The sequence below is a fragment of the Bos javanicus genome, chromosome 5, assembly GCF_032452875.1.
Source record: "Bos javanicus breed banteng chromosome 5, ARS-OSU_banteng_1.0, whole genome shotgun sequence".
In the NCBI taxonomy this organism is placed as follows: domain Eukaryota; kingdom Metazoa; phylum Chordata; class Mammalia; order Artiodactyla; family Bovidae; genus Bos; species Bos javanicus.
Genome location: NC_083872.1, coordinates 111,845,336 through 111,872,125, shown reverse-complemented (window position 1 = coordinate 111,872,125; position 26,790 = coordinate 111,845,336). Strand labels below are relative to the sequence as shown.

Sequence of the window (26,790 nt, the reverse complement as noted above, 5' to 3'; positions counted from 1 at the left end):
TACCAATCCTTCCTTCTTCCCCAACTCTCTCTCATATACAGAACTAGCAAATGCTGGAAACAATGAAGGCAAGCAGGAACCTTATTTCACAACTGGTAGACACAAAAGCAGTGAAAATCCCTTCAGTAAATGGTGGGCATGCTAAGTCGCTTCCCGAGTCTAACTCTGTGTGACCCCATGGACTGTAGCCACAGGGCTCTTCTGTCCATGGGATTCTCCAGGCAAGAATACTGGAGTGGGTTCCCATGCTCTCCTCCAGGGTATCTTCCAGGCCCAGGGATCAAACCTGCACCTCTTACGTCTCTTGCATTGGCACGTGGGTTCTTTACCACTAGCTCCACCTGGGAAGACCCAAATAAATAATCTGGGGCTTCTATCCAAAGGAAGCATTCACAAAGTTATACTACTCAAAGAAATTAAAGAATGAAAAATAACTGAATACACTCCTTAAAGCAGTATCAGTAGCAAACATGGTCATTGCTATATCCCAGAAACAGAGGATAATGCTATTCTCAAACAGTATTTACTAAATTGTGGTTCTTACTATCTAAGAAAAATATGTGGCCATCAGAAAGAGTACATATGAAAACGTCACTGATATATGGAATTTTAAATTAATTAAAATTAAAAATGTCAGGGTAAATTTGGATTTTTAGAAGTTCATCTTATATGTAAGAATTAAAAAGAAGTATTTCCCATAGTAATCTCCCTTTTATTTAAACAAAACATAAATGGAAGGAAAAGGAGGGGAAAAAAGACAACAAAAAGATATTCAGGTACAGGAGCATCAAGGATGAAAAGCAAGCCGAGAGGACATCCTGTAAGTAAAAGAGTTTCCAAACTCACAATTAACAGATTTACTATAAAAGAAACATAAAGCTCTAAATTCAGTTAACTAAAAACACAAAGTTAAAGAATATCAAAGTTGAAAGCTAAAAATCTAAGATTTTAATCCATTAAGAATATGTTTTAAAAGTCCTTATTTCCTAATGGAGGGGTGAAGTTGAGAATAATAGGGCTTTTAGGTGCTAGAAAACAAAGACTGTGAGAAAAGAATTTTGCCTCCACCCCAAAGAATTATGCCTAGTGATTAAGGTTGCATATAATGTAGTGCGTATACCAATCTACTAGGGTCTAAGAATATCCCTTGGTTAATTACATAACAGATCCAGATTCAAGGCATCTTTTTGAACTAGGTCATTCACATAATTCCTACAGTGTAAGAAAGATACAGATACATGCTCATCCAACTGGAATCCAACATCTGATACAAGTTACTTTAAATTTAAATCATGATGTATTAATAATGTAATAATGCTGTACTGGTATAAAAAACAAATTTTACATCCTTTTATATCATGCAATGTATTCTGACAGGGTGATCTTGGTTTCCCTACACAGAAATTAGTTTACTCTCATGATTTAAGAAGTTTCAACAGTTAGGAGTGCAGTGTACTGAAGGAATGTACAAAAGTATCCAGGTATCCTTGAGTTTATAATCAAGTTGGAGAGAGAGTATCACATAAAAACAATGTGAGAAAGCTTTAGTAAGCAGTTAAGGGTCAGCTGTAAACATAGACTGATATTAAATATATACCAACCAATCTATAGAAACATTCACCTGAAAGTTACTTTTCAAGATACACACCCTGAAAAGGTTTATATTTATCTCAATCAGGCTGCCATCACTGAAAATATTTTGCAACTCCTATTTTGCTTCCAAAACAGTTTACAAACTGCACAAGGAAACTTGCCTCATTACCTCGAAATCATTTTGGACCCCAAACAGTATTACCTAGACAAATTATTTAATCAGACCTTAAAAATGACTCTTGGTTGCTCCCTAAAATCAAATCCACCCTGAAAGAATGAAGATTTTCCCCTACGGAAATTCCAAAGAATATCTCATACTCTGGAAGCAACTCCGAAATAATTCCTCAAATGTTTTCAGAAAAGGCAGCACGTCCACTCCCAGAGAAGATGGAGTAGCAGGGACCAGATGCACCCTTGCACCTGAAACATCTACAATTCTGGACAAAAGAGAGAAAACAATGGTTTTCAAAACATCGGACGTCAGGCAAGGAAGGACAGACAGTGACTCCTGAGAGACAGTAAACAAAGAAGGTAATTAAGCCCTATAATTGTCCGAGTCTGCTACCTAGGGAAGGTCTCCAGCCCAAAGCACAGGGAAGGGGAACCAAGGTAGAACTCAGAGACTGCCCTTCGTTGAGGAGATGGAGTTGAGATACTGGGAAGTCCAAGGCAGCGAGAGTTTGTAGTTCACAGGAGTATTGGAGAGAAGACAGCTGCACAGATACAGAACTCCAGAGATCTGCAGGGGACCCCTCGCATATCTGGCTGAGTAACTAGGAAAAACACAGCTAACATCACATTTAATGGCACAATGCTTTCCCTTTGAGTTTGGGGGAAAACCAAAGATGCCCATTTATATCACTTTTTTTAAAAAAAACTGAGGTGTAGTTGAGGTACAATATATGTAACTTTCAGGGATACAACACAGTATAATTTTAAGGTTATCCTCCATTTATAGTTATTATAAAATACTGGCTATATTCCTTTGCTGCACAATATTCTTGTAGCTTACTTATTCTCTTCTATATGTAGTGGTTTATAACTCTGAATCTCCTACCCCTATTTTGCCTTTCCCCTCTTCCCTCTCTCCACTGGTAACCACTAGTTCTGTGTCTGCAAATCTGTTTCTTTTTGTTATATTCACTAGTTTATTTTTATAAAATGCACATATAACTGATATTATACAGTGTTTGTCTTTCTCTAACTTATTTCATTAAGCATAACATCCTCTAAGTCCATCCATGTTGTTGCAAATGGCAAAATTTCATTATTTTTAATCCCTGAGTAGTATTTCACTGCATACACCACACCTTTATCTCTTCGTCTGTGGATGAACACTAAGGGTGCTTCTGTATCTGGGCTATTGTAAAAATGCTACTATGGACATTGGGATACATATATCTTTTCAAATCCGCGTTTTTTTTCTTTGTTTGTTTCATATATCCCAGGTGTGGAACTGCTGGGTCGTATTTCTATTTGTAGTTTTTTGAGAAACTTCCATAGTTTTCTGCAGTAGGTGCACCAATCTACATTCCCACCAACAGTGTAGGAGAGTTCCCTTTTCTCGACATCCTCTCCAACATCTGTCACTTGCTCACATTACTTCCATTACAGTACTTGAGAGCTTCCCAGGTGGCACTAGCGGAAAAGAAAAGTGAAAGTGAAAGCTGCTTAGCTTCGTCCGACTCTTTGCAACCCCATTGACTACACAGTCCATGGGATTCTCCAGGCCCAGTTACTGGAGTGGGTAGCCTTTCCCTTCTCCAGGGGATCTTCCCAACCCAGGGATCGAACCCAGGTCTCCCACATTACAGTAGGTGGATTGTTTACCAGCTGAACCACAAGGGAAGCCTAGCGGTAAAGCACCCACCTGCCAATGCAGGAGACATAAGAGACGCACGTTCGAGTCCTGGGTCGGGAAGATCCCCTGGAGAAGGAAATGGCAACCCACTCCAGGATTCTTGCCTGGAGAATCCCATGGACAGAGGAGCCTGGTGGGCTACAGTCTATGGGGTTGCAAAGAGTCAGACATGACTGAAAGCAACTTAGCACGTAGTACTTGAGGTCCTAGCCAGTACAAGACAAGAAAGAACTCAGGGACCTTCCGTGGTGGTCCCAAATACGAATGCTGAAGAAGCTGAAGTTGGACGGTTCTATGACAATCTCCAAGACCTTCTAGAACTAACACAAAAAAAAGATGCCTTTTTCATCATAGGGGATTGGAATGCAAAAGCAGGAAGTCAAGTGACTATTACCTGGAGTAACAGTCAAGTTTGGCCTTGGAGTACAAATGAAGCAGGGCAAAGGCTAACAGAGTTCTGCCAAGAGAATGCGCTGGTTATAGCAAACACTCTCTTCCAACAAACAAGAGATAACTCTACACATGGACATCACCAGATGGTCAATATAAAGTCAGACTGATTTTATTCTTTGCAGCCAAAGGTGGAGACGCTCTATGCAGTAAGCAAAAACAAGACATAGAGCTGAATGTGGCTCAGATCACGAGCTTCTTATCACAAAATTCAGACTTAAATTGAAGAAAGTAGGGAAAACCCCTAGACCATTTAAGTATGACCTAAATCAAAACCCTTATGATTTTAGAGTGGAAGTGACAAATAGATTCAAGGAATTAGACCCTGATGCTGGGGAAGATTGAGAGCAGCAAGAGAAGAGGGTGACAGAGGATGGGATGGTTGGACGGCATCACCAACTCAATGAACTTGAGTTTGAGCAAACTCTGGGAGAGAAGAGGGAAGCCTGGCGTGCTGCAGTCCATGGGGTTGCAAAGAGCTGGACATGAGTTAGGAACTGAACCACTACCACCAGTGGTTAAGAATCCACCTTGCAATGCAAGGGACATGGGTTCAATCCCTGGTTGGTGAACTAAGATCACACATGTCACACAGCAACTAAAAAGCCCCCATGCCACAATTAAAGAGCCTGTGTGCTACAACTACCAAAGCCCACGCACTCTGGAGCCCTCACACCACAACCACCGAGCCTGTGTGCCACAACCAGAGGATCCACGCGCTGCAACGAAAGAGCCAGCATGCCACAACCAACATCCAATGCAGCCAAAAAGAAAATAAACAATTAAAAAAAAGAATTAGAACTCAAAGATTAGAAAGTAAAACTGTCATTCTTGGCAAATGACATAATTGTGTATAGAAGAAAAACAAAATGATTACAAAAAAGTCACTAGAAGTAATGAATGAAATTAGCAAACTTTATCTGATTCATTAGTGTCACAATCATATCAATAAAAACAAACTATCTAAATGAAGAGGTCTTTAATAATGATGTACTTCCAGGGAGACGGTTTAGAGAATGTTTTTTAAGAGTAAGAAGGAAAATGGTTTGGAATCCAGAAACAAGGGAGAATATTTTACATAATGCATAGCCCTTATAAAGTACAGGGACAAAAAGGGAGAAAATCATATGAAATACAGAGAAAAGATTGTGGGGGAGAGGGCAAAGAGCTCTAGGAAACAAGAGCTGATAGGTGGAAGCATTAAAGGATCTGGGTCAGACACAGAGGTTTGGACTTCACAGAATAAGAAAGGTTGATCGAGAAGGGAAAAGAAAATAGTACATAGGAAACGTTTTCTGGAGGGAGACTAGGAACAGGTCAGGCACAGGAAGCTGTTTTAATAATCCAGACCTAGCCTGAGGATGACTCAGAAGCAAGATGGTGGCATGAAAACAAAACCGAGCAGCTCCAAGTCCAAAGCTACAGAGAACAGAGCTGTAAGACACGGCAGTGTTTCAAGATGCAGGGTTTCCGGGCTTCAAGATGCAGGTGCTGGGAGGATGGCTACCAACGAGGGGACCCAATCAAGTGAGCAAATCATTGAGGGAGGTGAAGCAGAGACCCATTTCCAGCCCCCAGAGTTACCTTTTTGAATGGCACCCCGAATGAAAGGCAAATGAGAGAAAACGACATTCAATACGCGTGTTTAAGTGCAGTGAATACAAGCTTGGCAGGCCTCTGCTTCAGAAGCAAACATGCTGCCTCGGTGTGGAGCCCTGGCTCTGGCAGCTTCGGGAAGTGTAGGGTGATGTCACGATGTGCTGAGGCCGCCTCACAAGCTCTGTGTGGGGCACAGGGTCCCCTTTTTAAAGTTTTCAAACCAGCCCTTACTGGCCTGGATTGTGATGTCTTCTGCATTTTCATTCTCCTGTTTTGTTATTTCCACAAAGAGCCCTTTCACCAATTCTCTTGGTGTTTTCAAAGTAATGCTTTCCCCTGTGGCCCATGTTTTGGCCATACATTAGGAATGTGGGGGCAGAGAGAGAGCTCCTCCTGCATGCTTTAAGAGGGAATCTATAATTAGTGTGCCCTTTTGTTTAGGGTATAGAGCCACACTGCAAAATAAAAACATCATAAATGTTAAACACCTCGTATAAAACTATAACATTTTTATAGAGAAAGTAAGGTTGACAAGAGTAGTTGGTGGAACTATTTTAAAATCTGTTGTCCATGGTACACCTAAGTAGAGTTGTTTACTTATTAATAGAAGTCTCAAAGATACACATTTGGGTAAAATATCTCAAGGAAAGGATATTACTGAGCACGATACACCAATAGCAAGATTTTCACTGAAGGAAAACACCTAGCTCCTAGGGGGACCTGGGCTTCTCTCTCACTCGTTCCTTCACATTGGAACCCTGTGAAATTATCCAGCCCATAAAAACTAACCACTCGTATCTGGGGGCAGCTTTTGCCTTCTGAGACCGAACACCCTGTGTCTATGGAGTGCGAATCTTAAGTAAACCTGCTTTCACTTCACCATGGCTCACTCTTGAATTCTTTCCTATGCGAAGTCAAGGACTCTCACCTTGGCAGCTGATCCCAGAAACTCATCCGAGACCTGGAACATAAGCAGCCTCTTGTGCTCCATTTTCCTGCAACGCACTGACCTGGGCCTAAGTCAGGGAGCTTGGACCTCTCCTACTTTTGGAGGCTCTTCCTAGGTTTGAAAAATGAAGACGTGCCACGGACTTCCCTGGTGGTTCAGTGGCTAAGACTCCACATCCCAATGCAGGGGGCCCGGGTCCTTGGTCAGGGAACTAGATCCCACATGCCACAACTCAAACATCCTTCGTGCCACAACTAAGAAACTAAGACCTGGCACAGCCCAATAAATAAGCAAAAAATAGATAAATTTTAAAAAATCTGTGGTACATTTTAAATGTATACATGTAATTAACACTTCTAGGGGAAGAAAACTATTAACTGTACTACTCACAAAATACAGGAATAATAAACATATTCATCTGTCATTAATCACAGAGAGTATGATACAGTCACTGGAACAAGTTTAAAGCCTGTTTAAATCAATAACTCCTTCCAATCCGGTGGATTGATCTCTTGTACTGCTCGCTGTACACAAACCATTCTGTGAGTGCCACAAAAACAACAAAGTGGATAAGCTTGTTTCAGGCTCTACGTATCCAAGAGCGGGCTCCTGACTTCTCCCGCTTCTCTAGTGGAGGAACTACAAGGAACGTGTCCTAGTTATCACTCCACTCTCCTGGGTGCTTCCTGAAATTGCACCTCACTTGGGACTCAAACCCACAATCTTCCAACTGAAACTGCGTAACTCATCTCAGGACTTAATGAAGCTCAGGTTCTTTGTGTCTCAGCGCAGAAGGAATTCAGCGAGAGGCAAAGTGATAACTAAAAAGATTTATCAATATCCTTTGTAAAGAGGTTGCAGGAAAATGGGGCATGAGAAGATGGTCATGATCCAGGTGGTGGGCAGGTTCCTGGGATGGACTATCAAGTGATGGCCCTGGGCTTAGTGCAGAAAAGAATTCAAGAGTGAGCCACAGTAACTAAAAAGCAGGTTTACTGAAGGTGATACACATTCCAATTATAGAATGTAGTCCGTCTCAGAATGTGAGCAACCATGGTAGAAACACCCTCCGCACACAGAGTGTGGGCTGTCTCAAAAGTCAAGAGCAGCCACAAAATATGGGGTGCTCAGTGTTTATGGGCTGGGTAAGCTAGCGGGGAAGAGGATTATTCCAACTATTTCAGGGGGAAGGGGCAGGGACTTCCAGGAACTGGGCCACCACCCACTTTTTGCCCTTTTATGGTCAGCGTCACAACTGTCACGGTGCCCACGGGTGTGTCATCTATCATATGCTAGTATATTACCGTGAGTGCATAATGAGCTTCAGGGTCTACTGGAAGTTGAATCTTGATGCCACCCTGAGCCTAATCAGTTCTACTCAGTTTGTGCCATATCCTTAACAGCTAAGTCATTCTTTTAAAGGTTCTGCCCTGCTTCTTCTCCTCCTGTCTCATTTCTACATTTTTAAATAGATTTTCTATCTTACCTCAAGATGCTGTGGCCTTCTCAGCCTCACCCTGCTTTCATTTTCTCCTGCCTTTTCACTCCAAACATCTTAAAATAAACTATATTCACTGGTGTCATTTTCCCTACCATCCATTGTCTCCATAGCTCCTTGTAATGTAGGTCAATAAACGAACACACAGAAATTTGTAGCAATCGACTTTGTAACAGGTTAATTATCATCTTCTGAATGGAATCAGCACTACTAGAGCTTAATCACCTCTTTTTCTGAAAACTATCAAGTTCTGAATATGAAAATCTGAAAAACACTGGTTAGCCAACAAAGCCCAGACATCTAATTGTACTTAACAATCACAGGATGAAGACAGTAAGAGCTGGGGTGAACTGGGGAAAAGGAGGCACTACTTAAGAATAACAGGGCTGAAAAAGAGGAGTTATTAAACTAAAGAGGTGTAAACTTAAAGAAAATGGGCTGAATTTCCATTCAATGACTCTTCCTTTCTCCACTTTCAGTTGAGAATCAAATTAAACTAATGCTGGCTCAGTGAACCACTTAAAGATTTACGTTGTTCTGTTGTTCATTCACTAAGCTGTGTCCCATTCTTTGCAACACCCATGGGCTATAGCATGCCAGGCTCCTCTGTCCTCCACTAACTCCTGGAGCTTGCTCAAATTCATGTCCACTGAGTTGGAGAGGCTATCTGACCATCTCATCCTCTGCTGCCCTCTTCTCCTCCTGCCTTCAATCTTTCCCAGCATCAAGGTCTTTTCCAATGAGCTGGCTTTCTGCATCAGTGGCCAAAGTACTGGAGCTTCAGCTTCAGCAACAGCCCTTCCAATGAATATTCAGGGTTGATTTCCTTTGGGATTGACTGGTTTGATCTCGTTACAGTCCAAGGGACTCTCAAGGGTCTTCTCCAGCACCACAGTTTGAAAGCATCAATTTTTTGGTGCTTCTTCAGTGCTCAGCCTTTTTTATGGTCCAAGTCTCACGTCTGTACATGACTACTGGAAAAGCCACAGCTCTGACTAAACTTACAGGTTAAGTAAAACTAGAATTTCAAGCTGTAGAAATCGTCTTTCCCAGTACATGCACCTGGAGGCCCTTCTAGGTAATCCCTTCTGACATCATCCCTTTGACTGGTTCAGTATCTGGTCCTGTGAGGTGGATCAGCACGTCTCAAATAATCTGGAGGTGACTTCCTTTACTCTCTGCTCTTCAGTTCAGTTGCTCAGTAGTGTCCAACTCTTTGTGACCCCTTAGACCGCAGAATGCCAGGCTTCCCTGTCCATCACCAACTCCCAGATTTGCTCAAACTCATGTCCATCAAATCGGTGATGCCATCCAACCATCTCATCTTCTGTCGTCTCCTTCTCTTCCCACCTTCAGTCTTTCCCAGCATCAGAATCTTTTTCAGTGAGTCAGTTCTTTGCATCAGGTGGCCAAAGTATTGGAGTTTCAGCATCAGTCCTTCCAATGAATATTCAGGACTGATTTCCTTTTGGATGGACTGGTTGGATCTCCTTGCAGTCCAAGGGACTCTCAAGAGTCTTCTTCAACACCACAGTTCAAACGCATCAATTCTTCGGTGCTCAGCTTTCTTTATGGTCCAACTTTCACATCCATACATGACTACTGGAAAAACCATAGCTTTGACTAGATAGATCTTGCAATGTCTCTTGTTTTTAATATGCTGTCTAGGTTGGTCATACTTTTTCTTCCAAGGAGCAAGCATCTTTTAATTTCATGGCTGCAGTCACCATCTGCAGTGATTTTGGAGCTCAAGAAAATAAAGTCTGACACTGTTTCCATTGTTTCCCCATCTATTTGCCATGAAGTGATGGGACCGGATGCCATGATCTTAGTTTTCTGAATGTTGAGTTTTAAGCCAGCTTTTTCACTCTCCTCTTTCACTTTCATCAAGAGGCTCTTCAGTTCCTCTTCGCTTTCTGCCATAAGGGTGGTGTCATCTGCATATCTGAGGTTACTGATATTTCTCCCAGCAATCTTGATTCCAACTTGTGCTTCTCTGCTCCTAGATAAGCTTAAATGAGTCACAACTTTCTAATTCCACCTGAAATCATTTGCCTAGTTATAGGTGCTATATTCAAACAAGTATATTAATTATAAGTGACAAGCATCATTCTGGTTTACCATTAGCTTCTTTGAATGGTACTTTATGATGCCTTTATGAGTTCAAATGTATGGAATCACAACAACAATTATTTCTAAGACTATCTCCAGTTCTGAAATGTAATCTGAGTCTGACACGTCACTTACAGGTCTATAAGACAGCTGTTGGCCCTGTACCCTGACACCAGCTTTATAAAAGCACACCACTGTGCCATCTTCTCCTTATACTAAATATGCTCCTTTGGGCCTCTGTGTAGGCTGTTTGCCTTGCCTGAAATGCCCTCTTCCTCCATGACTAAGTGTAAATGTTACCTTCCCTGGAAAGGCTTTCCTGACCTCTAGTTGTGTGGACGACTTTCCTTTTCACCCCTGCCCCCTCCCCTGAATGTCTACTATGACACAACACCAAATGGCACTCATCTGTGTCTGCCTTGCCCACTTGGCTGTGCGTGCCTTGGGAACAAAAATCTCTTCTTATCCCATTCCTGTAGTCCTAGCTCCTAACCCAGCGTTCAGCGCACCACACAGTGCACACGCAAACATTCAGTGTCAACTGTACTCAAGCAAGTACCGACCACATAAAAAAGTGTTTAAAGGAATAACCATTCTGATCATTTCTACTAATAAAGGATTAAAAAGATACTCATTAAACTCTGCAATCGGGAGATCCCTGGTGGTCTAGTGGTTAAGATTCCAGGTTTTCACTGCCATGGCCTGGGTTCAATCCCTGGTCGAGGAACTGGGATCCCACACACGGCCAAAAAAAACCCCAACTGTACAATGACTAGATAAAATTCTCATACAAATTAAAATTTTTTATTACAATATTCTTTCTATAATAATGAAATGTTTACCTATTACAGGTAGAAATTAAGAAAAAAATAGACCCTAGTGTTTCACTTTCATGCATTGGAGAAGGAAATGGCAACCCACTCCAGTGTTCTTGCCTGGAGAATCCTAGGGATGGTGGAGCCTGGTGGGCTGGCATCAATGGGGTCACACAGAGTCAGACATGACTGAAGCGACTTAGCAGCAGCAGCAGAGACAACCTAAAATGGAAAGCCCCTCCCTGCCCCCATATATTTATTTAAACCATCAGAATGAGATACTTTTCTGTTTTAGTTTTCTTTCCTAATTTATTTGAAAATTTTTCATTCAGGACCTACTATGTGTAATTTACAGTGGGAGATGCTGTGCTGTGCTGTGCTGAGCTGCTCAGTTGTGTCCGACTCTTTGCGACCCCATGGACTGCAGCCTGCCAAGCTCCTCTGTCCATGGGGATTCTCTAGGCAAGAATAATGCAGTGGGTGCCAGATACTGGTGATAAAAATGTGAGCAAAACAGACAAGGCATTTTTATTCACGTAGCTATTTTCTAGCAGGGAAACAATATACAAATTAAATGATTACTTAATTACAATTAAATTAAGTGCTCTGAGTGTTTAAAAGGAGCACTTCTACTAGGGGGTTGGGGGTGGGGAGCTGTGTGTGCTTAAGAAATAACACATACACAGGGCTCCAGGGATTGAAGAGGCAACTAGGCTTGGGGTGCGAAGCTTCCAGACCATGGGAATAGCAAGTGCAAGGAGGAGACCTTGAGCAGAAGGGGATATGCATTTCAGGAACCAGAAGTTCCGTGTGACAAGAGTACAGGCAGCAAAGAAAAGGAGGGCAGGAAATGAGGCACAGTCTTCCCTGGGCATTTAGTGAACAAGACAGATCAGATGCTTATTCTTGTGAAGTTTATATTCCAGAGGGTGGATGGCAGTGTTTGGGGGACAGGTTAACAATTTTAAGTAGGGAGTACATGTGATTAGAGCTGCACTTGTTTCTTAGTTAAATATTTTATATTTGAGGAATAACATATACAGAACAGACACATAGTCTTAAGCGATTATTCCTTCTGCAGTTTCTACAATTCTCTAAGGCAGAGAATTCCCTACTTACAAGGGAAAAAATTATCTTCTGCACAGTAAGTAATTTATTTGAAGATACTTATTCAACAAACATTTGAGTGCCTACAATATGGCAGGCGCAGTACAGTGTGTGCATTCATACAGAGATGAATGCAAGTCTTGCTCTTAAGAAACTCACAATCTGATGCAAGAGACAGATTTGGAAACACTATACAGTGTAGTCCATGCTAGAAATGAGGAAAGTATAAAGCAGCAAAGAGAAATTCAATATTCCTAGAAATAATTAATCACATCATCTTTGTGTTAAAGCTGTACTTTTTCATACTATGTTTTTGAATTTTCAATCATTCCTGTGCTTGGAACATAGCTGATACTCAAGTATATGTTTACAACACAAACCAACCCAGGATTCTTCACTTCTAGTTCAGGTCCCTTCCAGGAACCAAACATGCCCCTAACTGGAGGAGTTTGCATTAATTCCAAGGAGCTCTTCTTTTGAAGCTGCTTTCACAGCCAGCTTGCTGCTGCTGCTGCTGCTAAGTCGCTTCAGTCGTGTCAGACTCTGTGCGACCCCATAGACAGCAGCCCACCAGGCTCCCCATCCCTGGGATTCTCCAGGCAAGAACACTGGAGTGGGTTGCCATTTCCTTCTCCAATGCATGAAGGTGAAAAGTGAAAGTGAAGTCGCTCAGTCGTGTTCGACTCTTTGCGACCCCATGGACTGCAGCCTACCAGGCTCCTCCGTCTATGGGATTTTCCAGGCAAGAGTACTGAAGTGGGGTGCCATCTCCTTCTCCACACAGCCAGCTTACAAAACCACAAAAGAAAGTAAGTTTCATTAAATTAAAGTCACACTTCATTATTTGCCCAGGCTGAAAACCCATAACAACTTCTAAACAGTTATTTTTTTAAAGTGAATTTTCATTCAGAAGAATTTCTCCTATGAAGACAATCAAGAAACTGCCATCTAGTCCTTCATAATTCATGATTTCTATCCTCAAAGCACTTGTATTTTGGTTTCTAATTGAAAAGATAAAATGTAGCACATAGAATAAAACAAAATACAAGGTAGCATTTGTTCAGTGATTTAAAATATTTATAGACTATCTACTATGAGCAAGCTCTGACAACCCTAAATAGCATATTAAAAAGCAGAGACATTACTTTACTGAAAAGATTTGTATAGTCAAAACTATGGTTTTTTCCAGTAGTCACATACGGATGTGACAGCTGAATCATAAAGAAAGCTGAGTGCTAAAGAACTGATGCTTTTGAACTATGGTGTTGGAAAAGACTCTTGAGAGTCCTTTGGACAGCAAGAAGATCAAACCAGACAATCCTAAAGGAGATCAGTCCTGAATATTCATTCGAAGGACTGATGCTGAAACTCCAATACTTTGGCCACCTGATGCAAAGAACTGACTCATTGGAAAAGACCCTGATGCTGGAAAAGATTGAAGGCAGGAGGAGAAGGGGACAACAGAGGATGAGATGGCTGAATGGCATCACCAACTCGATGGACATGAGTCTGAGCAAGTCTGGGAGTTGGTGATGGACAGGGAAGCCTGGCATGCTGCTGTCCATGGGTTCGCAAAGAGTTGGGCACAACTAAGCGACTGAACTGATCTACTATGAGCCAGGTAAGGAGTCCTTTTAGGGAGGCAAAGTTGAGTAGGACAAAAGCCTGCCTTCAGGGAACTCAGTCTTATACCCTGCCTTCAAGGAACTCAGCCAATAATACACAACCCAGGACAATCAGAGCTATAATTCAGCAGGTACACACAGATGAGAACACAGCTGCCACAGGTTCTAATTCATCAGCACCTATTCCCATGTCTTATCAGTTTTTGAATATTTTAACACTACCCCTGATTATAATACAAACTGATAAATACTGCTACATGAAAAAATTAATGTTAAAACAGCTCAGAGGAGATGATGAGAACTGAATTTTCTGGGTTTCTCAGCAAGGACGGTTAGCATATTTGGATAAGGACCTGATTTCAAGAAAGAGAAGAGTGTTACCAAAAGGCCAGTGGCGGCAATTAGTCTGGTATAGCCCTCCAACTCGGAGAAGGCAATGGCACCCCACTCCAGTACTCTTGCCTGGAAAATCCCATGGACAGAGGAGCCTGGTAGGCTGCAGTCCATGGGGTCACTGAGGGTCGGACTCGACTGAGCGACTTCACTTTCACTTTCCACTTTCATGCATTGGAGAAGGAAATGGCAACCTACTCCAGTGTCCTTGCCTGGAGAATCCCAGGGACGGGGGAGCCTGGTGGGCTGCTGTCTATGGGGTCGCACAGAGTCGGACACGACTAAAGTGACTTAGCAGCAGCAGCCCTCCAACTATGCTAAGGACATGGTTCAGAGCTGTGCTGTCCGGCATGGTAGCCACTTGCCACATGTAGCTATTGAGCACTAGAAATGTGCTAAGTCTCAACTGAGATGTATTAAGTGAAAAGTACACTCCGGATTTCAGTTTCACATGAAAAAAAGCATGTAAAGCACCTCAATATGTTTTTTTAACCGATTATATGTTTACATAATATCTTGGATATCTTGATGTAAATAAAGTGTTATGAAAATCAATTTCACCCTTTATTTCTACCTTTTTAATGTGGCTACTAGAAAATTTAAAATTACATGTGTGGTTCACATCTGCGGCTTGCATTCTATTTCTACTGCACAGTGCTGGTCCAGAGAGCTTTAAATAACAAGCTACAGAGTTTAATCCCTTGAGGCTATGAAACACTATTGAATGCTTTTAAACCTAAGTGCTCTTGGTAGACTTGGGGAGGGGGCAGGAAACATAAACGAAGCCCTGTTTCAGGCGTGTGGGGGCCATCCTTAAGGTCAAGACACTAGATGCGGCTGTCAATGTCAAAAGGCCGGCAAATGTCAAAGGGTAAGCGGGTTCAGCTGGAAAGTGTACAAGGTCTTTAGGAGTCCCACGCTGGGTGGAGAGAGGAGGAAAAAACCAAGAGCAGGGTGAGGTGAGGGAAGAGGAACAGCTGCAAGCACTGACGTGAGCCTGGATGACCAAGGTGCACTGCTCAGCGGACTAGCGAGCCCAACCCCAGTTTAGAGTTAGGTTAGATCTCATCTGGCTCAGCGGACTAGCGAGCCCAACCCCAGTTTAGAGTTAGGTTAGATCTCATCTGGCTCAGCGGACTAGCGAGCCCAACCCCAGTTTAGAGTTAGGTTAGATCTCATCTGGCTCAGTGCGAAGGGCTCCCAGGCAGAGGTGCCATTCAGGAGAACAAAATCGGTGTCCTCTTTAGCGATTCCAGATCTCTCTTTCTCTGTGCCAAGACCTCTGCCAGTAGGATCAAGTTCAGAGTAGGTAGGAGGCAGAAAGGAAGGCTACCAAAGGCTACAAGATAGCAATAAATTATAAAAGCAAACACCCAGACTCACAACCCAGCCAACAAATATTTACTGGGAGTCTGCTGTATGCCTAGTCCTTGGCTCAGCTCTGGAGGTAAAGGAAACAAAACAGACATGGTCCTAAATCAAAAATTGTGGTGAGAACTATGACAAAAGAACAGGAAGTTCTGAGAGATCTGAGGGAGGATGGGAGTAGTGGGATGAGGTCATAAAGGAAAGACTCTCTGAAGAAGTGACAATTTCATGTGAACCCTGAAGTCAGGTGGGTCAAGACCAGGGGGAGTAATGGCCCAGGCCAGGAGAGTGCTGTGTACAAAAACCTTAAGGCTAGAAAAGGCTTGGGTAATTCAGACAACTGAAAGAAAGGCTATGTAGTTAGAATGTCAAGAAGGCAGGTAGGTCATAAAAAAGGTGTGAGAAGGCTGGAGAGGCAGGCGAAGGCCAGATCTTGCACAACCTCACGGGATGGAAAATAAATCCCGAATTGGTCCAAGTGCAATGGGAAGCTGTGAGGGGTTCTGATCAGGGAAGTGGTCCAATCTTGGTGGGTTCCAAGTGTTCAGCCACCTATGCTCTGTCTGCTCAGCACCCTGAACAGAAGCTGGCTTGGGAGCAAAGGGGAAGGAGCCAGCATTTGTAGCTGAATAGCAACATACCTGGGGTCTGGGGTAACAGAGTGTAATATAAGGCCATTCAAGGGACTCCCCTGGTGGTCCCATGGTTAGGACTCCATGCTGCCAATGCAGGCGGCATGGGTTGGATCCCTGGTCAGGAAACTAAAACCTACATGCCGTGTGGCATGGCCAAAAGATAATGATAATAAGGCCCTTCAAGTTTTCCCTGGGGCTTCCCTGGTGGCTCAGACAGTAAAGAATCCATCTGCAATGCAGGAGACCTGTGTGTTCGATCCCTGGGTTGGGAAGATCCCCTGGAGAAGGGAACGGCTACCCACACTAGCATTCTGGCCTGGAGAATTCCATGGACTGTATAGTTCATGGGGTCACCAACAGTCGAACAAGACTGAGTGACTTTCACTTTCAAGTTTTCCAGGGTTGCAAGGTTGGGAGAAGGATGGCACTACCAAAAAATATAGAAAAATCTGATGGCTGAGTTGATTTGGGAGACACTGGCTGGGAGGCACAACTCTAAACATACTGAGTATGAAGCACTAGGGAAGAATTCCAGCAGGTAAATATGGATGTTGTTTTGGAGAATGGAAGAGAGATCAGACATGGATACTGAGATTAACACACAGAGAAGTGACAGTTTAAATCCCAAAAGTAAATAACATTTTCAAGTAGTTGAAAACAGGGGAAAAAAAAAAAAGTAAAACAAGCCTGAGTCTGATCCTCAGTGTTTCTCTCTGGGATGGAATTCAGGGCTCTTGAAAGGGACAGAGCATGAGGGAGTCTTTGGAGAGTGATGGAACCATTCTGTACCCTGACTGTGGCACTGGTTACATGAATCTGTACATGTGTTAACATTCAGAATGTTACTACATAAATAACAGAAATTTTCAAAATTAAAAAATTTACTTCCCAGGCTTATGAACTGCTCCGTTTAAGTATTCTTCCAGAACATGCCTTTAGCACATGAGCTATTCTCTTTACTGTCCCATTAAACTAAAACTGCTAAAATGAACCCTAAGTCATGACATTCTAAACTGTTTCTTAAGTCAACTGACATTTACTGTGCCCCTATGATATGTATCAAGCACCCTGCTGGATACAAAACTGAATGATGCCTGGTTCCTGGAAGGATTAACTGACAACAGGAACGTATCAAGAGTGCAGACCTGCACAAAAGGCTCTGAAAGCCTTGACCCCTGAATTAAAGGCGCTTTAAATAGGGAAGAAATTAAAACAAAGCTTAGATGTAACACCTGCAAAAATGCTAATCTCTAAAAAATTAAGAATGAGTTTTGTTAATTTTTAAGTTAGATATGAAGAACCTAATCATCAGTTACATTTTCCTTTTCCATCCCTTTCTGCTTCTCAGTGTCTTTCTGCATTTCTTCCTCTGGATAATTTGGGAGGGGGAGCAAAATGGAACATGCATAGGGTTTGAAATCAGACTGAAGACTAAACCGATGCCCTTTAACTTCCTAGCTTTACGGCTTTTGGAGGCGGTTTTTCCCATCCATGAAACAGTAATGATACCGACCTCACAGGCTTGAGGTTAGGACTAGGTAAAAAATATAAACAGGTTGACATAGGCAAAGCACACCAAAAAAAAAAAATGTTAGCTACCGTTATCATTACCATTTGAACAAATGGCATTGTTCGGATTTAAAACATTTTTAAGTGCTTCCATTTGAATGAGGACAAAAATATTTCCCAACCCACCTCCCAAAGGGCATGACATTTATGTGCTACCTTAGAAAAGCCGCTTGGGAATTTCTTCTCCTTTAGTCCCATCAGAAACTTTTCTGCTCAAATATTTGGGACAAGCACTTAAAAAGAGTCAAGAACTAAAAAATTATTTTAAAGGCATCATATCATCACTGCATTCTAAGTGGAACAAACCAGTCTGATTCGTGTTCTGGATACTTGCCTTAGTGTATGGACCTACTACATTCACATCTCTCCTACTACCTACCTAGTGAGACAACGCACACGGTAGAGGTGTCAATGTGCTAAAAGTTCTGCTTTTTAAGAGCCATTTACATAACACTACCAAAAGCTAAACATAGTTCCAAAGCCACCCGAATCATTAGGAAACTATCATCCTATTGAAATTCCCCACAACTAGGAAGAAAACAGCTGCTATTGTTAAACCTTCACAAAATGCTAAAATGTAAGATTTCTATACATCTTATTTCTGTTTGCTTAACTGCTAGGGGAGCGGAACAGTAATTAACAACGTTTTATTCACTGACTATGGAGAAACATCTCTGGCTAATTTTGTTCTATATTTTGCCTATATTGTAAGCAAATGGCCAACTTGAATTCACCTTATGCCTGGCTTCAACCTTTAGCACAGAGGCTAAAAAGTAGTAGTGCAGCCGGCAGATATGTGAAAAGGCAGGGAGCCTGAAAAGACCTAGACTAATTCCTGGTGTTCAAATAACCGAGGATGGGCTGGGCCTTAAGGTCACCGACAAGAGGCTATACCCTTATGGAGAGTCTTCAGCCACTACACAGTGCATTTAAGCCCACTGTGGAAACCCACTAGTTTGAAACCCAGGGCGCAGGACCAGGGAATGGCAGAAAACACTTCTGACTGGTCGTCCGATGATAGTCCCCTCGCCCTCCTTTCCCTGGGGAAGAGTTAATCGACTCTTAGGTGCCCACACAGGCAGGGCTCCTGGGTGAGGGGTGGAGTTGGGACCCCCGGCCCGGGTTGGGCAGGGGACCGCATTCACTCAGTCACGCGGGTCCTGCACACAGGTGGGGACCGGGAGGCTCCGAGGCCTGACGCCTCCCTCTGCCACCGCCAGGAAAGGGGCCCCGACGCGCCTCCGTGGGCCTCGGCTCTCCGCCGCGATGGGGACCCCTCCCGGCCTCGAGGTGCCCCGGCGACGGGAAGCGAACTCGACTAGACCGGCCCACCCGGAAGCCCTCCCCCAGCTCACACCTGCCGGCGCGTGACGCCCGCCGCCGCCGCCGCGCGCGCCCGCCCGCCCGCCGGCCCCGACCCGGCCATTCCGGGAGCCCAAGACCAGAGCGCGGACCTCGCCCGCGTCCCCCGCCCCGGGGTCAACCCACCAGACGCCCGCCCCGCGGAGCGCGCGCCCAACGCCGCCGGCCCCGCGCGCGCTCACGCCCCTCCCGGCCCTCTCCCCGCCGCGCGCGCTCACTCGCGAGGACACGCACACGCTGCACCTCAGCTTGACAGGCCGGCCTCGCGCCGCGCGCTCCCGCGGACGTCCTCGCCCACCCGGCCTCTCGGCTCTGACTGGGCGGTGAGCGGGGGGAGGGGAAGGGCGGCGGTGGCCGTCGGTCCTCACTCACCGCCGAGCCGTGCCGGCTCTGAGTGCGCGGCGTTCCGCTGTGAGGCGATGCGTTGCGATGCGCGCGGTCCCCGCTCCTTCGCAGGCTATGGAGGCGACGTAGTAGGGGGACTGAGGGGCTCGGGGGAGGGGGGTCAATCCCTCCCGCTTCACCTCCGAGAAACACGGGGACCCCAGAAACTAAAAACAAAATAAACAAACTTTCCCCTCCGCCTCCCTCCCCCAAAACCACAACACAAACACTCGGGGCCCCGCCCAGAGTCCCACTCCATTGGCCGCAGGGAGGATGCTGCCGGCCCTCACTGGCTGGCTTTTGTGCCCGTCAAGCTGCCGTTCCGCCCCTCCAATGCCTCGCCGCAGCCACCGCCCCTCATTGGTCAAATGCGTTCCGTTTGACGAGCTAGGATTGGCTGAGCTCCCTGCGCCAATCATTCGGGGACACACCCCCTCAGCATCCCAGAGGCCGCTTCCTCGGTCGCGGACGCGGAGAAGCGAAGGGGAAACTAGAGCATGATGGCGGCCGAGCTCAGTTGGCGCAACCATTGTCTTTTTCCTTTTATTAGTTCATTAGTGCTTCGCCCTCGCACTGTTTCCCCTAAGCTCCTCTTTCCATCCAGTACTGCCTAATAACGGAATCTATACGTCCTGGCTCCTTGATTTATCCCCTCAGAAGTGCTGAGTGTGGGCTGGTTGTGGGTCATTGGACTGTCCGCATGTCACTCGTTAGTCAAATCTTCAAACTATTGGTGGAACGGCAAGAAAGCCCGTCCAACAACAAGGGCTAATGCCATTGGTTTGTCTCCACCAAGTTCTTTCCTGGTACTTTATTGGGCAGACAGGCGCGTCGGTCAGATTCGCACTGTTAATTGTTTGCTAGGCAGTTTGGATGACTGTTCATTTGGCCTGTAGTTGGTAATAACGATTACCCGCTTGCGTACCGCTTGCGTGCCCGCTTTGTGCCAACTGTGCAGAGTTCTTTACAAGGACTATCGATTAAAGCTGTGAGTTATAGGTTCTCTAAATTTTACAGATAAGACACTAAGGCTCCAGAGAGGTTAGGACATTTGCCCAAGGTCACCTAGATAGAAAATAGTTGGTAGACCAACATTTGGTCCCAGATCTGACTCCAAGGCCTAAGCTCTTTTCACTGTACTTTAGTGTCTCCCTTAGCCTAGAATCGTTCCTGTCAGCCAACCCTACATCTTCAAAAAGTTTCATTCAGAGCCTAAGGTCCTCAGTTTTTGGAGGTGACACTGTTGGGGACTAAAGCTATGGATAGGTTGTCATTGCCTCCACTGTATCTTCTCCAGCACCCATTCCTCCCACCCTAAATGAAACAGTCTTGGTGTTTCCTGACCGGAAGCCCATTTACCTTTATGGTCATTTTCTCCACTTTATAAATAAATGAATACTTCTACCAGCCTTCTGTTTCAAGCCTACCTTCCCAACTGCCACCCATCCACCTCCAGCTCATTCTTTTCTGAGAGAGTCCTGAAGAGCCAGAAACAAGGACAGAGTCCAAAGAGGGAAAGAGAATAAATCGGTTTAGGAATAATTTACTGTATGCAAATAGAACAGCCCTTTGTGGAAAGCTTCCAGAGTAGCCCCTTATGCTGTGCAAGAGGTGTGTTCCTGGCTCCTGGCCATTGAATTCTTTCCTGTGGCAGCTTTCAGCAAAGTGAATCCAACATTCCAGCCAGGGGAGGGCAGAATGCTTAGGACCCACTGCCAGAGAACCAGCCCCAGGCTCTGGTACTGAAATGATCTCCAGGAGCACAGTGCTGGACTCGAGCCCACATTCCATCTCGGGTAATTAACATTTTACCATCCCAAATCCCCATCCCCTGTAGCTTCAGTAGGATCACTGCCCTTGTTTCGTCTCCTGATCCAAGCTGTTGTGTAACCACACTGGCACTGCTTGAATAATAAAACAACTACTGTAACACAGAAATAGTGCTCAACACTTACAGCTTTTCAGCAGAGGAGGATAAGTGTTTCACAAACATCAATTAACATTAAATGGCAGGTATTCCCAGGGCAACTGCCAGCAGGACAGAAGAAAAATCATGAGTCAAGGTCTAAGAAAGGTCCTAGGAACCTGAATCCTTAAAACTATATGCACACACCCCACACTAGCATTCCAGTGTGAGAATAATTCTGAACCATAAAACAAAATGAGTGAGAAATAGTCAGGGTCCAAAACCTTACTTATCTTCATGGTTGGTTGTTTGAAACTCTTATTTTAACCCTTAAACTAGCGCTTGATTTTATAGTTAATTGTTAGATACATCTGTCTCCCCAGCTCAGCTTTTTTGTTGTTGTTCAGTCGCTAAGTCAGGTCCGACTCTGAGACCCCGAATACTGCAGCACGCCAGGCTCCTGTCCTCCACTATCTCCCAGAGTTTGGTCAAATTCATGTCCATTGAGTTGATATGCTATCTAACCATCTCATCCTCTGCCACCCTCTTCTCCTTTTGCCCTCAATCTTTCCCAGCATCAGGGTCTTTTCCAAACCAGCTCTCTGCATCAGATGGCCAAAGTATTGGAGCTTTAGCATCAGCCTTCCAGTGAATATTTGGGGTTGATTTTCTTTAGGATTGACTGGTTTGATCTCCTTGCTATCCAAGGGACTCTCAAGAATCTTCTCCAGCACCACAATTCGAAGGCATCAATTCTTTGGCACTCAACCTTCTTTATGGTCCAGCTGTCACATCCACACATGACTAGTGGGAAAACCATAGCTTTGACTATGCGGACGTTTGTTGGCAAAGTGCTGTCTCTGCTTTGTAACACACTGTCTAGTTTTGTCATAGCTTTCCTTCCAAGGAGCAAGCATCTTTTAATTTCATGGCTCCCTGGTGGCTCAGTGGTAAAGAATCCTCCTGCTGTTGTTAGGAATGTGGGTTTGATTCCTGGGTCAGGAGGATCCCCTAGAGAAGGAAATGGCAACCCATTCCAATATTCTTGCCTGGGAAATCCCATGAACAGAGGAGCCTGGTGTGCTACAGTCTGTGGGGATGAAAAAGAATCAGACACAATTTAGCGACTAAGTAACAACTCGGCTTTAAGTTCCTTGAAAGCAAATGGTTTCTTATTCATCTTTGTACCTCTTAAATTGCCCTGGTTACAAAAGGTTCCTCTATAAATAATTATTCAGGAAATGTTTATAGAACTTGTGGGCACTTTCCTAAGGTATAGAGGCTGCACAGATGGATAAAACATGTCTGCATTCAGGGACCTCGATTGGTGGGGGTGGCCAACAGGTAAACATGTAATCGCAGCACAGATGGCTTGGAAGAACAAGGGAGGGATATGGGACGCAATCTTTTTGTTTTCTGTTTTGCTGTGCCAGGTCTTCAGTTGCAGCACACAGGATCTAGTTCCCTGACCAGGGATCAAACCTGGGCCCCCCTGCATTCGGAGCTTGGAGTCTTAACCACTGGACCACCAGGGGAGTCCTGGGATTCAATCTTGAGGAGACAGAGATGGCTACCCTGAAGAAGTGACATCTACAAGGAGAACTAAAGAATGAATTGTGATTAGCTATTCAAGAGGCTGAGGATGTGTGGTGACCTGTAACATTTGTTCTTGGGGGGCAAGGAGCATGATAGGAATATCCAGGAATGGCTAAAGCCTGTTCTTCCTATAATTTTTGTCTTTGAGGGCCTTTGGGGGTCTGCCCACTCCACCTTATTTTACTTTCCCTTCCCAGAAGAAAGCAGGAAGCCAGAAACCCTGTTGTGTTTGCCCGCCCGAGAATAGGAAAACAATTTCCAAATACGGTGGCTGTTTTCTGGATCACTGAGTAAAGATTTCAGACCATACAGAAAGTTTTAAAGTAGAAAAGAAAAGCTCCCCCAAATCCCACTACTAGAGCCAACCGCCATTAAGGAGTCTGTCTTCCCAGACTCTTTTATGAATAGACCCACACATGGATTTCTTCCAACAAACAGTGGGGTGTGGCTCAGGGTCTTGTCAGTACTTTGAGAGCTCTCATTGCTCAGAACTCAGCTATGGATGGAACCTGTTCTCACTTTCTATACTTATGGGAAGGATGCCAGTAAATCCTACGTGGAGGGTGACGGTTTCAAATTCCTGTAGCAGCAGATGACAAATTTCCACCTGTTACAGGACTTTGGGGCTTGCTCAGCCCAGTGTGGAATCAATGAATGGTGGGTAGGAAGGGGGCTCTACTGTGCTCACTGCCCAAGGGCTTACAAGCTGCTTTGGTGGCTGTAGGGTCTATCCATGCCCTGAAAAGGCAGCCCAGGTCAGAGAATGACATGCTAGGGTGCTCTCTTTTGCTCTCTTTCTCATTTCTTCTCTGCATGCTACTTGGAGAAAATATTTGGGGTGTTTGTTCCAACCCATCCAGCTTTGAGAGTAAAAAGACCCGCCAAGCCCTGCACACTTGCATGCAGGCCAAGTTCAGTATGTTCTTGGAACGCTGTACTATTCTTAGAGCTCTATATGTGGTGTTCTATACATTTGGCTTTTTGTTGGAAGGGAAGGCAAATTTAATGAGTGATGGCTGCCTTGGATGGCTACCAACAGTTCTCTAAGTCATTCCAAGCAACAGGCCTTCCTTCTTTCCCTTGAGAGGTTGTTCTGTGATCCCTGAAACACATTGCGTTGGCCTGGACAAAATCCAATATAACAGGAATTTCTGCAAACAATTCTGCAATGACCCACAAGCTCAGGGTGACATAGCCAGCTGGATTGGCTCCAACTCTGATTTCCGTGGCTCAGGAAAACTCCCTTTACCCTTTGCACTGGCCTCTCATTGCTGCGAGACATTGGGAAGTGTTTGTAAAGCGGTCTCCGGTTCTCAAACTTATAATCATGGGAAGAGTCCCTGTAAAAAGCACTGAATTCAAAAGACAAGAGGACAGCTGACAGCTGATACGGCTCACTTGGGCAGTGGGTGTGGCCACAGCCAAGGCCAAGAGCACCTGGGGGGAGGGGAAGTTTCTAGAGAGTGCTGATTATAGAGGACTTGCTCATAAACATTTATTACACATTTGGTAGCATTTATTGTGTAACAAAGCCCTTGTGACAGAAGCTATGCCGCTTCTAAATCATGTCTCATTTCTTACAACCACACTTCCTGAAAAGCTTGTAGGAAAACCCTGGACACCCCCATCCCCCCCTCAACGCCCTCTGGCCAAAGCATGACTCCCAAGGGAGGTTCATAGGAGCACCAGATGTGCTGTAAATAACAGCTACCCTTTGGTGAACACTCGCTATGTGTCAGACACTGTACTGAGGGCTTTACATGGATCATGGTGGCAGTTAATCTTCACAACAACCATGGTTGTCCCCATTTTCCAGGTAGGGAAACTGAGGTTCTGAAGGGTGACTAACTTGCAGCAGGTCACCACAGTTAATAACCTCACAGCTGAACCCAGGCCCTCTGACTCCAATGAGTCAGTTCTTTTCCCTGCTGTTACGTTGTCCTGAGGTGTCTACCCTTGGACCTGCCACACTTCAGCTGGAGAAACAACCAGCGCCCATGAATAGTCACCCTCAGAGCCTTTATTAGCTCAACCACATGCTCTTTTCCCTACAGACTCAGGGAAAGAGGTGCACCCCTCCTGGGCTCAGTTACTGCCTCTGGGACTTCCCTGATGGTTCAGTGATTAAGAATCTGCCTTCCAATGTCTGATCCCTGGTCAGGGAACTAAGATCCCACATGCTTCAGGGAAACTAAGCCTGCGCCCCTCAACTAAGACCTGATGCAGCCAAAAATAAATAATTTTTTTTTAAAGGACTTCTCTGGTGGTCCAGCGGTAAAGAATCTGCCTGCCAGTGGACATGGGTTCGATCCCCGGTCCAGGAAGATTCCACAGGCTGTGGAGCAACTAAGCTCAAGCATCACAACTCCTGAGCCCTCGAGCCGCAACTGCTGAGTCTGGCGCCTAGAGCCTCTGCCCTGCGGCAAGAGTAGCCACGGCTTGAGAAACCAGCCCCGCTCACCACAACTAGAGAAAGCCCACGCGTAGCAGCAAAGACCCAGCACAGCCAAATAAAAATAAATAAATAAAATTTAAGAAAGAAAAGCAAAGACCAACTCTACATAAAAAAAAAAAAAAAAAAATTACTGCCTCTGATGGTCCTTCTTCTGCATCCAGTTGGGACCTGGCTCCGCTTCCACTGCCTTAAGAATAGCCTTCCTGCCCGCCTGCCTGCCCTTTCCCTTCTTTTTCCTTTCCTCAGCTTCTTAAATAATGCCTTGTGGCCATCTCCACCACCACTCTTGCTGTATCCCAGCTTCTAGCCCTCACTCTCTGCTGAAACTCACTTCTCTAAGCTCATCTTTGACCTCTTTGTGGCCAAGATCCAAGAGACGTTCTCAGTCCTTGTTTCCATGGCTTCACCACTATGTTTTACTCTGAGAATCTTCTCTTGGTTCCTCAAAATAGCCAGCTCCCCTCCTACCTCTACAACTGTTCATGCTCTTTTTCATACCCCCTCTTTCTCAGCTCCTTCTAAGGAGTCTGTCTCTCTTCTCTCCTTATGTTGCCTTCCGGGGCGTGGGGGGCGGGGAGGCAGGGGCGGAGGCAGTGGAGAGCAGCGTCATTGTCCTCCCTCCACCTCAGAGATCGCAGTTTCACCTCTCCATCCCCAGCCTTCATTCTGCAGGACGCGCTGTGTGATCCTGTGCCAGTCATATAAACTATCTGAGCTTCAGCTTCCTCATGTCTAAAATAAGGGTACTGGATCAGATGTGTTATTCTGGACTCGAAAGTAATAACAAGACCCCAAGTTTGTAAGCACATGCTACACCAGGCGGGACTGGCCATGCAAAATGAAAGCATGGGGCTCTTTGTTCCAGAATTATTAAGAATTTCAAGACAGCAAGAGCAGAACATTACATTAAATGTGGGACCCTCTGCCTTCCGGGTGCAGGACCCTTGGGAGCCCTCAAGTTGCATGCTCATGAAGCTGGCCCCAGTGCCAAGCACTGCTGTGTAATTATAGAGGTACTAACTTATTCAGTCCTCATAGCGACCTTATGAGGTCGGTACGGAGGAGGAAACCAAGGCAGAGAGAGGTTAAGTAACTGTCCAAGGTCACGGTTTTTAATTGGTGGGGCTGAGGAAACTTACACCTGTTGGTTGAGGTGGTTGGGAGACCCACACTGGAAGCATGGTTCCCTCCTGCAGGAGGACTTCCTGGTGGCCTCTCAGCGGGGCCACACCCATTCCTTCCTCAGTGAGCTTGTCTGCGCCGGTGCTGCTGCCTCGGTTCCCCTTTCTTCCTTCCCCAGTTCTGAGGTGTACACTTCTTTCAAGGCTCAGGTCCAGCCCCTGTTCCTCCCAGGGGCTTCTGGAGCAGAGAAGCCACCCACATGTCTTTCCCTAGATTCTCTCAGTTCTCTGTGTAGAGTCAGGGCCAGCCCAGGCCTGGCCATAGGGACTGTTCATAGCTTCAGAGCCCTGACTTAACCCTCACTTACACTCTTGAGGCTCACTGATCATAC

At 45.0% G+C, this 26,790-nt stretch overlaps 1 protein-coding gene and 1 long non-coding RNA gene across 6 annotated transcripts in view; one reads left to right on the top strand and one right to left on the bottom strand.

Annotated features, from left to right (window-relative positions):
* Positions 1-19,643, bottom strand: part of TNRC6B (trinucleotide repeat containing adaptor 6B) — a 252,590-nt gene extending 232,947 nt beyond the window's left edge. For 2 of the 5 annotated variants that reach the window (XM_061418603.1, XM_061418609.1), the window contains exon 1: positions 19,309-19,643. The gene's annotated coding sequence lies outside the window, so the exon portion shown is untranslated. Of the gene's footprint in view, positions 1-19,170; positions 19,252-19,308 lie in introns of those variants that run through there. The other 3 variants (XM_061418606.1, XM_061418605.1, XM_061418604.1) reach the window with 2 other exon arrangements.
* Positions 19,644-20,101: 458 nt separating this feature from the next.
* On the top strand, positions 20,102-25,366 carry LOC133248425 (uncharacterized). The gene is made up of 2 exons (XR_009736703.1): positions 20,102-20,308; positions 22,660-25,366. It is a non-coding gene; the product is annotated as an uncharacterized LOC133248425 (long non-coding RNA).
* The last annotated feature ends 1,424 nt before the right edge of the window (positions 25,367-26,790 follow it).